General features: G+C 39.5%; 1 non-coding gene across 6 annotated transcripts in view; it reads right to left on the bottom strand.

The window, feature by feature from the left end:
- The window catches only part of LOC100738624, a 117,964-nt gene that overhangs the window by 85,791 nt on the left and 16,050 nt on the right, over positions 1 to 16,123 (bottom strand). The window contains exon 1 of one of the 6 annotated variants that reach the window (XR_002336376.1): positions 1,892 to 3,675. The exons of the other annotated variants lie outside the window; for them this stretch is intronic. This is a non-coding gene — a transcript (uncharacterized LOC100738624). Of the gene's footprint in view, positions 1 to 1,891; positions 3,676 to 16,123 lie in introns of those variants that run through there. 6 annotated transcript variants of the gene reach the window in all.

Raw genomic sequence — 16,123 nt, forward strand, 5'->3', positions numbered from 1 at the left:
TCTACCTCCCCAAAGTCCCTGCAGGAGAGACATTCTTCCTCCCCCAGATTTGGCCTGGAGACCCACTTAGCCAAAGGAACAGGAGTGAAAGTGATGAGCTATCCTGATGCTACCTTCTCTGGTTTCCCCCTTCCCTAATCAGCACCATTGCACATGGGGGCTGCTCCTTCAGCCTGCATCCTGGAGTGAAACACTGAACCTGACCCTCTAGATTGCATCATGAGAGTGAAAGATACCCTTCTGTCAGAAACCACGGAGGTTTTCCATGATTTGCTACTGCAGCATACTTCAGCCTCGGGAGATTAATACAGACACTAGGAACAGGGGTCGGCAAACTATAAAGAGCCAGGAAGCATTTTAGGCTTTGCAGGCCACCCAGTCCCTATCAAGACCACTTAATTCTACTATTGTCAGGCAAAGCGCTCATGGACTATTGGTATGAGCAAAGGAGCAAGACAACATCCCAGTAAAACTTCATCTACACAAACAATGACAGACCAGATTTGACCCTCAGTAATAGCTGGCGGACGCCTAAGGTAGATATTCCTGTGATGTCACTTAAGTAGTTCAGCTGCTGGCTAGAAATCCTCCAATTGCCTAAAATCACACCTTTGCTAATTTTACCCACCCAGTGTTATTTTGGTACGTTTTATGTTAAAGATCATGTTCTTAGAGTCCATTTATTTAGTAAAGCTTAGATGGATGAAAAGGCAAAGAATGGCATAGTTGAGATCTCTGGATGAACAGGGGAGAAAAACAAAAAAAAAAACAACTAGATTGATATCTTTGAAAGCCCGCACGAAGCTTTCAAAAGCAATTAGGAAGACACAGAGAAAGAGAATCAGAGAGAAGAAAGGGGGGTGACTGAACTAGGGATAAAAATAAGGGAAATGGGAAACAGGAAATGAAATAATACAAAGTGAGAGAAAATTGAGTGAAACTAGAATTCCTCATCTGGCTATTTTTCAGCAGCAGGACCAGAAAAAATGTTTGTTCCTCTACTGCCACCTTCAGTTTTTTTCAAGATCTTGGCTCTCTCTTTGCCATTTCCACCGATGAGGTTAAACCGCCCAGGATGCAACTCCTATGGGTGCTTTTTCCATTGCTTTATTTTAGCTGCACATTGCTGAAAATCCACAGCAGTTCAAAAACGGCAGAACTTGAGGAAATGATTTTTGAATGGAAAGAAGAGGACAAGATCCAGGATTGCAGATAATTGGGGACCCAGGTTAATGTTGGGATGGGATGGGGGAGACATGGAGCAGAGGTAAGTGGGTGATGGAGCATGCACTGTCTGGATGTCCATTATGAGATAAACCATCTCAGCTCTTCAGAAGGTGATATACTTTTGCTTCTGAAAATGACTGCACATAACAGCAGAGGTTCAATTACCAAGATGATCAAAACAAAACTAGGATAATCAAATGGGGCACTGTACCTCAAGAAATAGCCCTATGTGCCATGTTCTTAGGTAACGGCTACCTGAGTTTTGCTTTTCTCTTACGGCTGAGGACACTTTCTTTGGCACACATACACCTCTATTCTTATGCAAGCCAGAGGTCACTTCCTCTAGGAATCCTTTCCTGCCCCCCCCCCCCATGGTCCCACTACCCAATCTGTGGCCCTCCTCCATTCACATTGCTCTCATCATATTGGAATGGTTTGGGAAACCCTCTGCCTCCTGTACCTTTAAGGCAGGAACTATTTCTTAATTGCCTCTGTCCCTTCAACCCAAGAACCTAGTAGGGTCTCATCAAGTGGTTTTTAATGAATCATTCCTTCTTTATTGATCATTTATGCAGTCAAAGAAATCACAAATTCAGTGCTAGGGATCATGGCAGTTTCTCAGCCTTGCTAATCAACACAATCACGGGAGAAGCAAAATAAGTACCCCCAGACTTCTCCATCAGTCTTGGCTACTGGGGTCTCATGGACATCTCAGGCACTGGTGGGAAAATGTCAGAGACTGCACAACAATTCAGTAATGGATATGTGCCCTTCTGTCTTTACTCAAAGGTGTCCTTCATGGTTTCTGAGCCACCTCACAATAGTTTGGGGCCGTGGGAAGAGCAACGGCGATTGCTTGTGCTCCAGCTTGCTTCAAGGTCAGAGTGACCTCGAAACAGAATTCCTATACATTCTTATACTTAGAGGTCCCTTAACCATGTAAGGGCATAGAAACTTTTTATTAAAATTTGAATTATTTTTCAGTTCTAAACAGTTTTTCTCAAAAGAACACTTTGCTTCAAGATCCACTGCAGTGACCTTTCAGGCAAGGTGTAGCAGGATGAGGGTCATCACCCACTGTACTCTTGCTTTATCTCTCAGCCAAATTAATATATGTGAATGGGTGTCCCTATGTATTCTCGGGCCAAGTAAACCATGCTTGCAGAACTGGAAAAGCTCATCTTCTAGAAGACTGATACAAAGAGCAGAATACCCATTTCCAAAGGAGCACATTTGTATAACTGTAGATCTATCTACTGAGTCTTTCTTTGAGTCATAATTACTTGCAAAAAAAAGAGATCAAATCATATTCAGATTCTGAACCCTGTGAGCCCCGTTAAGTTGCACGTTCAGTTAATAAGAACAATGGGCTAATTGCTTTTAATGGCCAACAGTTTTTGACAACATTGTCAAAATTCCAGCACCATTTAATCTCCTTTTTGTTTGGTTTTAAGGACACAGTTTTCACATGGAAGATCTGCAGAGCACTGATTGTCATTTTTCCAATTCAAACATGGGTTTCTTTATCTTTTAGAAACTGAAAATGAAAGTGCATCCCATGCTGTGGCGCAGGCATTAGATGCTTAGTAACAACTTGTTAAAAGAATAAAAACATTTTTAGTCAAGAACAAGTTATTTCCCTAAAAATACAGTTCAATGCAGGCAAAGGCACAAGACAAAATTTTAAAGTAAACACATGTATATTATACTCTGTTTGGCTCTCTCACTGTTTAAATCATTTTCTTTCTAACTGGACAGCCTTATCTGAATACCCTAGGCTTTAAGAGTCCAGCAGAGAGACTTTTCTTTCTGGTAGTTTGGGGATGGGAAAAACTAGAAAAAACTCCCCCTATAAAACTAAAGATAATAAGGCAAGAGAAATACACAGTGGCCAAAAATGATTGAGAAACTTAAACTAGAAAGATAAGAATAAGCTGGTGATATTAGACAGCTTCACAGTGTTTTACATGTCTTTACAACCAAAATGTCAGGTTCTTAATTATAAGTAGCAGACAAGAAGAAAGAGAGATTAAACTGAGGCTCCTGAATCAAGAGAGATTCCAGAAGCTTTTACCCCTCTGCAAAAGGGATACTGTAATGATAACAAAATGCCATCCAAAAAAGGAAAACTATCTTGGCCCAGACTTGAGGTGGAAAAAATAATTATCTCTCCCCAAAATGTATAATCATGAGCCTATTCCATTGTCTGGAGATGTCTGCCACCAAAAATTAACCACCACAACAAAATATTCCTGCCAACCTGGAAATCTCCATAGCAAAGGAAATTAAAATCTGCTCTGTAGGTTATACAAGATTTCCACCAAAAAGTCCCACTTAAAATGAGTTCACAATCCAAAATTTACAGATAAACAAGAAAAACATACTGAAAACCAAACTACTCAACATGTGGTAAAACAACTACAAGTATCAAAATTACCAGAAACAGGAAATAAGTACAAATATAATAAAGGCATATAATGTATGTATTATTAGCATAATAAAGATAAGCAAAAAATTGAATACATGAAAGAATAATAAAGAGACAGTAGATTTGAAAAAGAGTAAAGTACAAGTTATATAAATGAAAAAGTCATTGAAATTAAAATGTAATGGAAATGTTAAACAGTATGTTGATACAGCTGCAGAAAAAAATTACTAAAAGGGAACTTAAATCTGAGGAAATTGCACAGAAGGCAAGACAGAAAATCAAGGATTGAAAAATAAGAAAAAGTAAAAAAAAAAAAATGAAAGATAAAATTAGAAGTTCTAACATAGTTATGAACTCCAAAAAAAGAAAATAAAAAGAATGCAGAAAAGAAAATATTCAAAGAGATAGTGTCTTAACTTTTTCCAGATATTGAAAATAATCTGATCCCTTAATTTCAGGAAGCTAAACAAACCCCATACAAGATTTATAAAAATTCCCAGCATAGAAACTGCATTCAATAAATTATACTAGTAGAGTACAGATTTGTGGTTGCCAAGGGTGGTGGAGTGGAGGAATGAGTGGATTGAGAATTTGGGATTAGCAGATGCAAACTACTGTATACAGAATGGATAAACAACAAGGTCCTATTGACCAGCACAGGGAACTATATTCAGTATCATGTAATAAATCATATGGAAAAGAATATGAAACATAATGTATATGTATATATATATTCTTGTTCATATTCTATATATAAACATATATATATGTGATTGAATTTATATATATTCAGTTATATGTATATTCACTTATATATATACATATGAATAAATCCCTTTGCTGCACAACAGAAATTAACACAACATTGTAAATCAACTATATGTCAATGAAATAAATTTTAAAAAATAAGTTATGCTAGAATAACTGATTATTTATATGGAAAAATAAAGTAAAATTAGACCCCTACCCTACACAATTTACAAATTCAATTGCAGATGCATTAAAAGCTACATGGGAGAAAAAAAAGACACTTTAAAATACTTAAGGAAAAAACTTGGAAACTATGATCCCAGAGTATGTAAAATAAATACTTAGGAAATAATTAGTAAATTAGTAAATTATTTGTTAATTAAAAGACATTTAAAAATCAAAAGCCAGGAGTTCCCATTGCGGCTCAGCGGAAACAAACCTGACTAGTATCCATGAAGATGCAGGTTCGATCCCTGGCCTCACTCACTGGGTTAAGGATCCAGCGTTGCCTTGAGCTGTGATGTAGGTTGCAGATGCGGCTCACACTTGGCATTGCTGTGGCTGTGGCGTAGGCCAGTAGCTGTAGCTCTAGCCTGGGAACTTCCACATGCCGCACCTGCAACCCTAAAAAGCAAAAAAGCAAAAATAAGTAAATAAATAAATAACCACAGCAGACTGGGAGGAAAAAATATTAGTGACCAAATATTATAAAGAACTCTTAAGAAGATAAATAACATTTTAAAAATGAGCAATAATGTGAGAAAAATAAAAAGGATGTATATATATGTGTGACTGGGTCACCTTGCTGAACAGTAGAAACTGACAGAACAATGTAAACCAACTATAATTGAAAAAATAAAAATCATTATAAAAAATGAGCCACAAGATATAATTCTCAAAAGAGGAAACCAGAATGGTCAATAAACATATAAAAAACTGTTTGACTTCAGTAGCAATTGGGAAAATGCCTATTAAAACAATAAAATGTAAAAAAATAAAAATAAAAACAATAAAATGTGCTATTTACATTCATCACATTGGTAAAAAATGAAAAATTCCTTTTTTTTTTTTAGGGCCACACCCTCAGCATATGGAGGTTCCCACGCTAGGGGTCAAATCGGAGCTGTAGCTGCCAGCCTACACCACAGCCAGAGCAATGCAGGATCCAAGACATGTCCGCGACCTATACCACAGCTCATGGCAACGCCAGATCCTTAACCCACAGAGTAAGACCAGAGATAGAACCTGCATCCTCATGGATGCTAGTCAGATTTGTTAACCGCTGAGCCACAACAACGGGAACTCCAAAAAATTCTTATGATAAGTGTGAGTGAGAATATGGAGCAACAGTAACACTGTTCAGGGAAACTGTCGACTGGTTCACACTTTAGAGAACAATTTGGCCAGAGCTACTCTTGGTAAAAATGTGCACAGCCTAGGATCCGGCAATTCCACTCCCACATGCATTTCCCTAAGGAGATTCTTGCATAAGAGATATGGAGAAATATTAAAGAATGTTTAACCCAATACTCATGGACACTGAGAAAAGTCTGAAACAACTGATCAAAGAGAGAACAGCTGAAAAAAATGTCTGCCTAAAACATTTTTGCCTAATAAAACACCAAATGTGAGAAAAAGTGAACAAAATAGAGCTACATCTGTCAACATGGTTAAATCCCAAAAATATATTGTTAAACACTGTACACCTGAAACTAACACACTACTATAAATCAATTCTACTTCAATTTTTAAAAAATCAATCAATAAAAAATTAAAAACTGCATAAAATATACAGATTTATATCATTAAGCAAACCAAAAAAAAAAGTTTTTTGAAGGATACACACAGTACAATACAATCTATAGAAAAATTAAAGACATGCCCAAAATACTATAATTTTAAGGCTACATATGTATATATATAGTAAAAGCATGAAAACTGGGGAGGATGGAGGAAGATAATAAGGTTTCATGGGGACCTCAGCTGTGTTTGTGATCATAAACCACATGATCAGTATGTCAAGTGCGCATTATACTATCATCTATACTTCTTTTTTTATAATGATTTTTATTTTTTCCATTATAGCTGATTTACAGTGTTCTGTCCATTTTCTACTGCACCGCAAGGTGACCCAGTCACACATACATGTATACATTCTTTTTTCTCACATTATCATGCTCCATCATAAGTGACTAGATATAGTCCCCAGTGCTACATAGCAGGTTCTTATTGCTTATCCATTCCAAAGGCAATAGTTTGCATCTATTAATACCAAATTCTCTATCTATCCCACTCCCTCCTCCTCCCCCTTGGCAACCACAAGTCTGTTTTCCATGTCCATGATTTTCTCTTCTGTGGAAAGGTTCATTTGTGCCATATATTAGATTCTAGATATGTGATATCATATGGTATTTGTCTTTCTCTTTCTGACTTGCTTCACTTAGTATGAGTCTCTAGTTCCACCCATGTTGCTGCAAATGGCATTATTTTGTTCTTTTTTATGGCTGAGTGGTATTCCGTTGTGTATATATATATCATATCTTCTTAATCCAATCATCTGTCAATGGACAGATACTTCTTATAGGTCTACAACATTTCATCATTTTAAGGAATTAATAAAAAGAGATGCATGGAGTTCCTATCATGGCTCAGTGGAAACGAATCTGACCAGCATCCATGAGAACACAGGTTCGATCCCTGGCCTTGCTTAGTGGGTTAAGGATCCGGCATTGCCGTGAGCTGTGGTGTAGGTTGCAGGCATGGCTCAGATCTAGGGTTGCTTTGTCTGTGGTGTAGACCAGCAGCTACAGCTCAGATTCAACCCCTAGCTTAGGAACTTCCATATGCCACAGATGTGGCCCTAAAAAGACACCAAAATTAAAAAAAATGCAAACTCCCACACTCCAAAGAGACAATTTATATTTCATGCTGGGCACTGGGCTGGTATGTATTTCTAGGTTTGGAACGCTCTTGAAAAAAGTAAAGAAGGCAGGTCTACAAATGGCTTGGGTTAGTGGTAAAGGAAACTTTACCAGCTTAACCTTGTTTTATACGTTTTGGCATTATTTTAGATGTTAATATATCTATCAAAACTCCCTTAGGCATTCAAACCTAAGAAAAATGGGGGCAAGATTTTAACTGCATTAGGAAAATTTCGTATTATATACATTTCGATAGCACTTAAATCTTCCAAACCCCCAAACCAGAATGATAAAGTACAAATAGACCATTTTAAACTAATCTGCTCAAGAATACCTATGAGCTTCTCTCACAGACAAGAAGACCACATTTTCACTTAAAATATTTATCAAATACACTCTGCAATTTATTTATGTATATGGTTATTTCCTCTCTTCATCCCAAAAAGCAATCTCTGTTGTGAATATACTGAAGTTAGGAACTTGGGGTAAGACAAAGCCTAAGTATTAGACAGTCCCTGCCCACCAGAAGAAGCTTACAAAATAATTTACAAGACCTTTAATCCAAACATTGCAAATTCATGTTCTCCATATGTAGAATATTCACACATTTAGACAGCCAGGTGCTAGAAATCTGCAGGAAGCAAACCCCATCACTGTCAGACATCCTATCCATTACCTCACTGCTATTCGCCCTAGATTTTCCTAGTCACTGATGGAATCAGCGTTAACCTTTCTCGCTGCTCCTTTTGTGACCCCTAAAACACATTTTTAAAAATCCAACTTTGCAATTTCACAGCAACCACAGAGTCCCATATTAATCATTTTCTTTATGTGCCATCTCTCCACAGTTGCTAACTGCCAAGAAAAAAATGTTATCATGATCATATTTGGAAAATGACCCTCTTCGAAGTATTATTGGACAATTATTGCATCAGTATTTGCCAACAATGGAAAAGCGCTACATAATACTTATTTAAAACAGCCTCACCCTGGTCAGACGAATCCTGCATAGGCTGGAATTAAAAACATTTCACTGCCATGAAGTTTTGTGAGCCCAGGAATTTTTCTGATGAACTGGTATGAAGGCTGAGAGCCTCCAGGAAAAAGTAACAGCAAAGCCTGGCTTGAGTAAAGTGAGGGCGGGAGAGCCTCACCTGCATGCAGAAATAGCCACAGGACAGATGCCCAAATGGGAAACAGTGACCATGGCAACATTTCTAAATATACATCTGGAGGCGGCTTTGTGATTCTCTGATCAGAGTTGGGTGTTGAGAAAAGTATCTGTCCATACCTGCTTAAAGAGCCAAGCCACATGCTTCTCCACCCCTACGGAGATAAGAGATGAGAACATGGAAAGGAAGTAGCCCTTTCCTACTTCTAGGTGGGTCCTGAGTCTTAAACGTAGCATCCCATAGAAGCTGCCCAGGCTGGAACTTGTGCTCAGAGATGACCTCAATCAGGATGCAAACAGATGCTCTTGCGAAGGGAATTCAGACAATTTGCTCCTGCTTTCCCCAGCCATCCACAGGGAGACACTGTCCCAAAGAGAGCTGTCCCAAGCGAACAGGATGGACCTCAACCATGATGTGCCCCTCTGGGCAGCTTCTTCCTCACCAACACCATCCAGTCTGCCTCTGAACCACCCTTCAGTCACTCACTGCTGACAACTTCTGGGGAGATGACGTATTCCACTTTCCCTTCTAGGTAATATATGTAGTGCAATTGGGGGCTTACTCTGCAGCAGGCATAGTTCTAAGGGCTTTACACGCATTCACAGTTAATCCTCATAACAACTCTGTAAGGTGGCTGCTGCTATTATCCCCCTTTTACAGATGAGCAAACAGAGACCCAGAAAGGTAATGATCAGACAGGAGCAGACTTATAGTTGCCAAGGGGGAGGGGGCTGGGAGAGGGATGGAGTGGGAGGTTGGGGTTAGCAGATGTAAGCCACTATACACAGAGGGGGGATAAGCAACAAGGTCCTATTGCATAACACAGAGAACTATATTTAATGTCCTGTGATAAGCCACAATGAAAAGAATACTTTTTTAATGTATATATATATATATATATATATATATATATAATATATATATAATATATATATAACTGAATCACTTTTCTGTACAGCAGAAATTAACACAACATTGTAAGTCAACTATACTGCAATTAAAAAAAAAGAAAGGCAATGGCAAAATAAATTACTAGTACATGCAGGGGGTCCAGTGGGTGATTCATCTGTTCAGTGTGTAACCCAAAGCTAAAATTGGAGGTGTCTTTCAGGTGACTTATAAGGAGAAGAAGAGTGTCACTGCTGGCCTGTAAAAGACCATGTCAAGGACTGCTGATATGATTCCCTAATCTTTTGCGATAGCTCTTAAATTTCACCCACTCGGAGGGCTGGCGTTCGGGAAAGTTTGAGTGCTGTTTACTCTTGAGTTCTCTTACTGCTGAAGAATAAGATCATGCCCTCACACAGTCTTCATATTTATCCTCAAGAAGAATTCCTAGCAGTTCTGACAATTTAGCTAGGGTATGCTTCAGAGAAAATAAAAACCAATACATCATTTTTTGGGCTACACTCATGGCATCATATGTCATTTAAGAGACTTATTTTAGTTCAGAGAAGTCATGTGATATCAGTAATATCATTTTCCCTTCAACACCAATTAGGATCTTGGTAATGTATTCATTATTTTATCTTCTGCCTGGTTCTAAAAAGAATTTGACAACCACTTTCACTTCATGTTTAATATGCTGTTCATTCTCTTGGCTCCACCTGTTAAATGTTTGGGAGTTCAGTAATAAATCAACTAAGAATCTTTTTAGTCATGCCGCAAAAAAAACAAAAAAAAACAAAAAAAAAACTAGAGTCATTTATACAACTTCCAAATCAAATGATAAAATAATTTCATAGCAGAAATGAAATAACATTTTACACTCTCTTTTATATGAATGGAGCAACCCACATGGATGAATAACTTGGCATTTCATTTATTTTGGAAAGTTCCCTAAACACTTCAAAGATGTAAATAAAATAGAGTTAATTTTCTTAGGAATAAGTGTTAAGAACATTAGCTCATCAGCTCTAAAGCTCAAACTAAAGCTGAAAGCCACACAAGCTACTCTTTTAACACCACCTTCACCACCCCACGTATCACATGAACACCAGCAAAAGAGAAGTAGCTCAATCCAGCTCGACAAATGACAGAAAAACCGGTTCTTATGTAAGAGGCAACACACACCTCACCCAGTTACATAATGAGGTAGATTTGGCAGGAAAATCCTGACAAGACTGGAATACCCTGCTTGTTAGTGTTTGAACAGAAGTAGGGATGGAGAAAAAGAAAAAAAAAAAAAAAAAAAAAAAAAAACCACTAAGAAATGCCAATTTGATGTATTCAAAGACTTTAGAGAACCTTTGAATGGACCAGGTCTGAATATACAAACCACCAGTTTGCATGGGTACTTACTGGCTTAGCTTGGGCTGCTATGACAAAATACTACAGACTGGGTGGCGAAACAACACACATTTGTTTTCCCACAGTTCTGGAGGCTGGAAGTCTAAGATCCTGGGGCTAGAGTAGTTGCTTCTGGTGGGGGTCTTCTTCCTGGCTTGCAGATGGCTACTCTCTTGTTATGTCCTCACAAGGGCTTTTTCGGGTGCACTAATAATATAATATAATATAAGGGCACTAATCCCATCATGAGAGACCCACCTTGCAACCTATTCTAACCCTAATTACCTCCTAAACACCCCACTTCCAAATACCATCACATTGCAGGGACTAGAGCCTCAACAAAGGAATCTGGAGGGGAGGGACACAAACATTCAGTCCATCACAGGGGACTATATGAGGGAAGGCTTAATCCTCAAGATATCATTCTCTTGTCTTTTTCCTTTTAAAACCAATTTTTCTCAAAAGTGAATTTTTACCTATGGCCTCTCCTTCCTTACCCTCTGCTGTTAAGGGACTTACCCCCAATCAAAATACTAAAGGTTTTCTTTTCAGACAGCAAATCTAACTGCTCTCCTTTTCTCAGCCTTCATCCCACTGGATCCCTTTGCAATAAAGAACACTATGCTTACCTTGCCTTCTCAAACCTGCTCCTCTCCAGATATAATGAAGAAATTGACCAACTGGGGCTCAAATTTGGGCCCTACACAATGACAGGTTACCTAATCTTTCCAAGTCTCAGTTGCCTGCTTCATCCGTTAAAAATAAAAATACCATGATGTTCCTGCTGTGGCGCAGTGGGTTAAGAATCCGACTACAGCAGCTCAGATCACTGTGGAGGTGCAGGTTACATCCCCATCCTGGCCCAGTGGGTTAAAGGATTCAGCATTTCTGCACCTGTAACATAGGTCACAGATTCAGTCCCTGGCCTGGGAACTTCCATGTGCTGCAGGTGTAGCCATTAAAAATAAATAAATAGGAGTTCCCGTCGTGGCGCAGTGGTTAACGAATCCGACTAGGAGCCATGAGGTTGCGGGTTCGGTCCCTGCCCTTGCTCAGTGGGTTAACGATCCGACGTTGCCATGAGCTGTGGTGTAGGTTGCAGACGCGGCTCGGATCCCGCGTTGCTGTGGCTCTGGCACAGGCCAGTGGCTACAGCTCCGATTCGACCCCTAGCCTGGGAACCTCCATATGCCGCAGGAGCGGCCCAAAGAAATAGCAAAAAAGACAAAAAATAATAATAATAATAATAATAAATAAATAATAAAAATTATATTTAAATACTATTCCCTACCCTCAGGAGAGCAATAAATGAAATGAGGTAATGCAGACATCTATCACTGGGTCATCAATAAGTTTTTAGTTTTACTTCATTCTGCAGCCCTGTTCTTACTCCTGAGTGATGGCCCACAATCTCTACTGGCTGTTAGCACACCTCCACCAGAACTTCCAACTCAAATTCTACAAACCTAAATAACAAACTCTTACCCCTGCCTACTCTCCAGCTGATTTGGAGCTAATGGCATTAGCCCCCTCCCATTACCTGGGCCAGAATTCCAAAGGTCATGAAACTCACTGGAGATGTAAGACCACAGGTCTTAGAATTGGAACATCCATAAGGGGTCCCTGTCTGTGTCTTATTAGCCACAGAAACTTTCTGGCATCCAAGCAAGCCCTCTGAGTGTTTAAGTCAGTGGTTCCCCAAATGGGGTACTCAGGCCAGAAGCATCAGCATCACCTAAAAACTTGTTAGAAAGGTAAATTCTTGGCCCCTCCCCAAACCCATTGACTCAGAAACTCAGAGTGGAACACAGTATTCTCCAAGCAATTAGGATGCAAGAGAAACTTGGAGATCTAATGGTATAAACAACCTGCTATCTTAGGCCTTAGGAGAAGACAAATATTTAAATATTAGTGTGCATTTACTTCAATCAGTATAAAGCAATTTATAAAAACCAATCATCTTGATGTATTTTATTCCATCATAAAAAGTTCAGACATAATCTTGCTGTTATAAAAACTAAAAATATTCCCACTGCAGATCCATGAAGGCAAAGCACTCAGAAAAAGACTGAAAAGATACTTAGCCTAACTCTGTGGGAAGAGTATCCTTAAGAAAAAAAGGTAACTTACAGAACAGATTCCCAATTTGACTCTGCTGCATAACAATGAAATAAAACTAACTTTAGGGATGGAAAGGCTGAATTTATTTTTCTGTCTATTGGAAATACCTCTTCCCCGGATCTAAGTAACATGTGATCTACGGTCTCAGTGACATTTCAGAGGTCAGGGTGTGCAGAGGGAAAACTTAGCTATTTAAATATACTATGTTAATTGCTGTCTTCAAAGAGATTAGGTTAAAATAATTGGTACATACAACACTTTTTGAGACTCAGGAAGTCTCAGATCTACTTTCCACCAGTAGAACAAGGAGGCATTAACAAGATAGATTTGAATTGGAGAGCTCCAGGTTCCTTCACATGAGATCATACAAAAAGCACTAAACATCACTGAAGGCAACCTGGAAATACTGCGGGAGAGCCTACTAACCACAGGACCGCCCCTCCCCGCAACTCTACAAAACCTGTGAATGACAGTCAACGATGAAGATGTTCATAACAATAAAGTCAAAGACAGACATGGACACCCATTGTTTATGAAGACTTGTTTTCTCAAAGAATTATTATCAAGCTAAAACTCAGACACCAAAAGAAAACTTTACCTTTTAAAGGTCATTCAGTTAAGTTATTGCCACACACAGGATGGCAAAACACACAGTGCAAGTAAACTAAGTCCCATTGAGGCTGAAAAGGTAATGTCAATTGTCTAATATAATTTACGCACTTGCTGTCACTGCTGAATTTAAGTTACTGACCAGATCTGGAGAGTATTTCAACTACATTTAGTTACCAGCTATCTTTGCTCTGTCCAGTCTTTCTAGTGGTATATATAAGTCATTTAATTTTGCCTCAAGAATCAAATGGACTCCTTCCCTTGTGTCCCCACAGTTCAATAGGAAGCAGGCTATAATTTCCACTGAGTCTCACTGTGGTTTTGCCAGTACTGGGAAGGAAGCACCATATCATATGCAAAATAACTCAGAATTTCTACTGTTCATGCCTAGTGCATTCCCCTGGTCACTAATAAGGCGGATTTGCTCCCAGCCTCCTCCATGTCACCACAGCTATTACTTCACCGGAAATGCCTTGGAGTCCTGTTTCTCAGTTTAGCCTAAAGGAACTTTTTGTATTAAAAAGAGAAATGCAGGAGTTCCTGTTGTGGCGCAGTGGTTAACGAATCCGACTAGGAACCATGAGGTTGCGGGTTCGGTCCCTGCCCTTGCTCAGTGGGTTAACGATCCAGCGTTGCCGTGAGCTGTGGTGTAGGTTGCAGACGCGGCTCGGATCCCACATTGCTGTGGCTCGGATCCCACGTTGCTGTGGCTCTGGCGTAGGCTGGTGGCTACAGCTCCGATTCGACCCCTAGCCTGGGAACCTCCATATGCCGCTGGAGCGGCCCAAGAAATAGCAACAACAACAACAGAAAAAAAAAAAAAAAAAAAAAAAAAAAGAGAGAAATGCAGAGCTCCTGTCGTGGCACAGTGGAAACGAACCCGACTAGGAACCATGAGGTTGCAGGTTCGATCCCTGGCCTTGCTCATTGGGTTAAGGATCCGGCATTGCCATGAACTGTGGTGTAAGTCACAGATACAGCTCTGATCTGGTGTTGCTGTGGCTCTGACGTGGGCTGGCAGCTATAGCTCCAATTCCACCCTGAACCTGGGAATCTCCATGTGCCGCAGGTGTGGCCCTAAAAGGACAGAAAGACAAAAAAAAAAAAAAAAAAGAGAGAGAGAGAGAGAGAGAGAGAGAGAGAAATGCCTTTACCTCACCTCAGCTTGCCTTCCAAGTTTTAGGCTCCAGGGTTGACCAGTCCTAGGGTGACAGACAGCAGAGGTAGCTATTTCTTTCAGGAGAAACCATAACCTCAATAAGGTATATGACTTGGCCATATGGTCCTTTAAAATAAAATCAACCAATAATTAATCACTAACCAATGGTCTGACTTGAGTACATCAGCAGAGTCGATGCACCATCCATTATGGTGCAGGTGAGAACGCAAATCTTCGTTCAGTTTATTTTCAATCTCCTCTCATTGAAGATTCAAAAATGACTAGGGTTCAACCTACATAACATTCTACTATTTATACGTTTAAAACAGTCTGAGAGAATGTATACTAAATTTTTAGCAGCTGTTTATCTGGCTGGTGGATTACAGATACTTTGTGTTTCTGATTTTTACTTATCTGTATTTTCTGATCTTTTTTACAATGAATAGTCATTTGGGGGATAATAAAAAAAATTTTTTTAAGAAATATCAGGAGTTCCCATCGTGGCTCAGTGGTTAAGAAATCCAACTAGCAACCATGAGGTTGCGGGTTCGATCCCTGGCCTTGCTAAGTGGGTTAAGGATCTGGCATTGCCATGAGCTGTGGTGTAGGTCACAGACGCGGCTCAGATCCCACATTGCTATGGCTCTGGTGTAGGCTGGCAGCTACAGCTCCAATTAGACCCCTAGCCTGGGAATCTCCATGTGCTGCAGGAGCAGCCCTAGAAATGGCAAAAAGACAAAAAAAAAAAAAAAGAAAAAAGAGAGAAAATAATATCAGGAGTTTCCTAGTAGCTCAGTGATTAAGGATCTGGCATTGTCACTGCTGTGACTTGGGTTGCTGCTAGGGCACAGGTTCGATCCTTGGCCTGGGAACCTCTGTATGCCACGCAAAAAAAAAAAAAAAAAAGGTAATATCAACAAGAAAAAAATTATTCTCTTGGCTCTGCATAGTCTGCAGAAAGTTGATGCCAGAAACAGAGAAAGCTAGTTAACAGGGCACCTGAACTAAGACAGTGAGGATGAAAAGATATATCAGGTGGCAAAACCAACATGCATGGATGACATATTTAATAATAAAAATGGTAGTGAATGTTCAAATGCTCATAGGAAATACTTCTAATTTCCTAAAAAAACTATGGTCAGAAGTTCCCATTGTAGCTCAATGGAAATGAATCCGACTAGGAACCATGAGGTTGTGGGTTCGATCCCTGGCCTCGCTCAGTGGGTTAAAGATCCAGCATTGCTGTGAGCTGTGATGTGGGTCACAGACACAGCTCAGATCTGGCGTTGCTGTGGCTGTGGCAAAGGCCGGTGGCTACAGCTCGAATTAGACCCCTAGCCTGGGAATCTCCATATCCTGCTGGTGCAGCCCTCAAAAGACAAAAAAAAAAAAAAAATGGTCAAACATCTTTTGAATAAAGTAGCTTTGCTTTCTTAATCAAAAAGTA

The sequence above is a fragment of the Sus scrofa genome, chromosome 10 (genome assembly GCF_000003025.6).
Source record: "Sus scrofa isolate TJ Tabasco breed Duroc chromosome 10, Sscrofa11.1, whole genome shotgun sequence".
In the NCBI taxonomy this organism is placed as follows: domain Eukaryota; kingdom Metazoa; phylum Chordata; class Mammalia; order Artiodactyla; family Suidae; genus Sus; species Sus scrofa.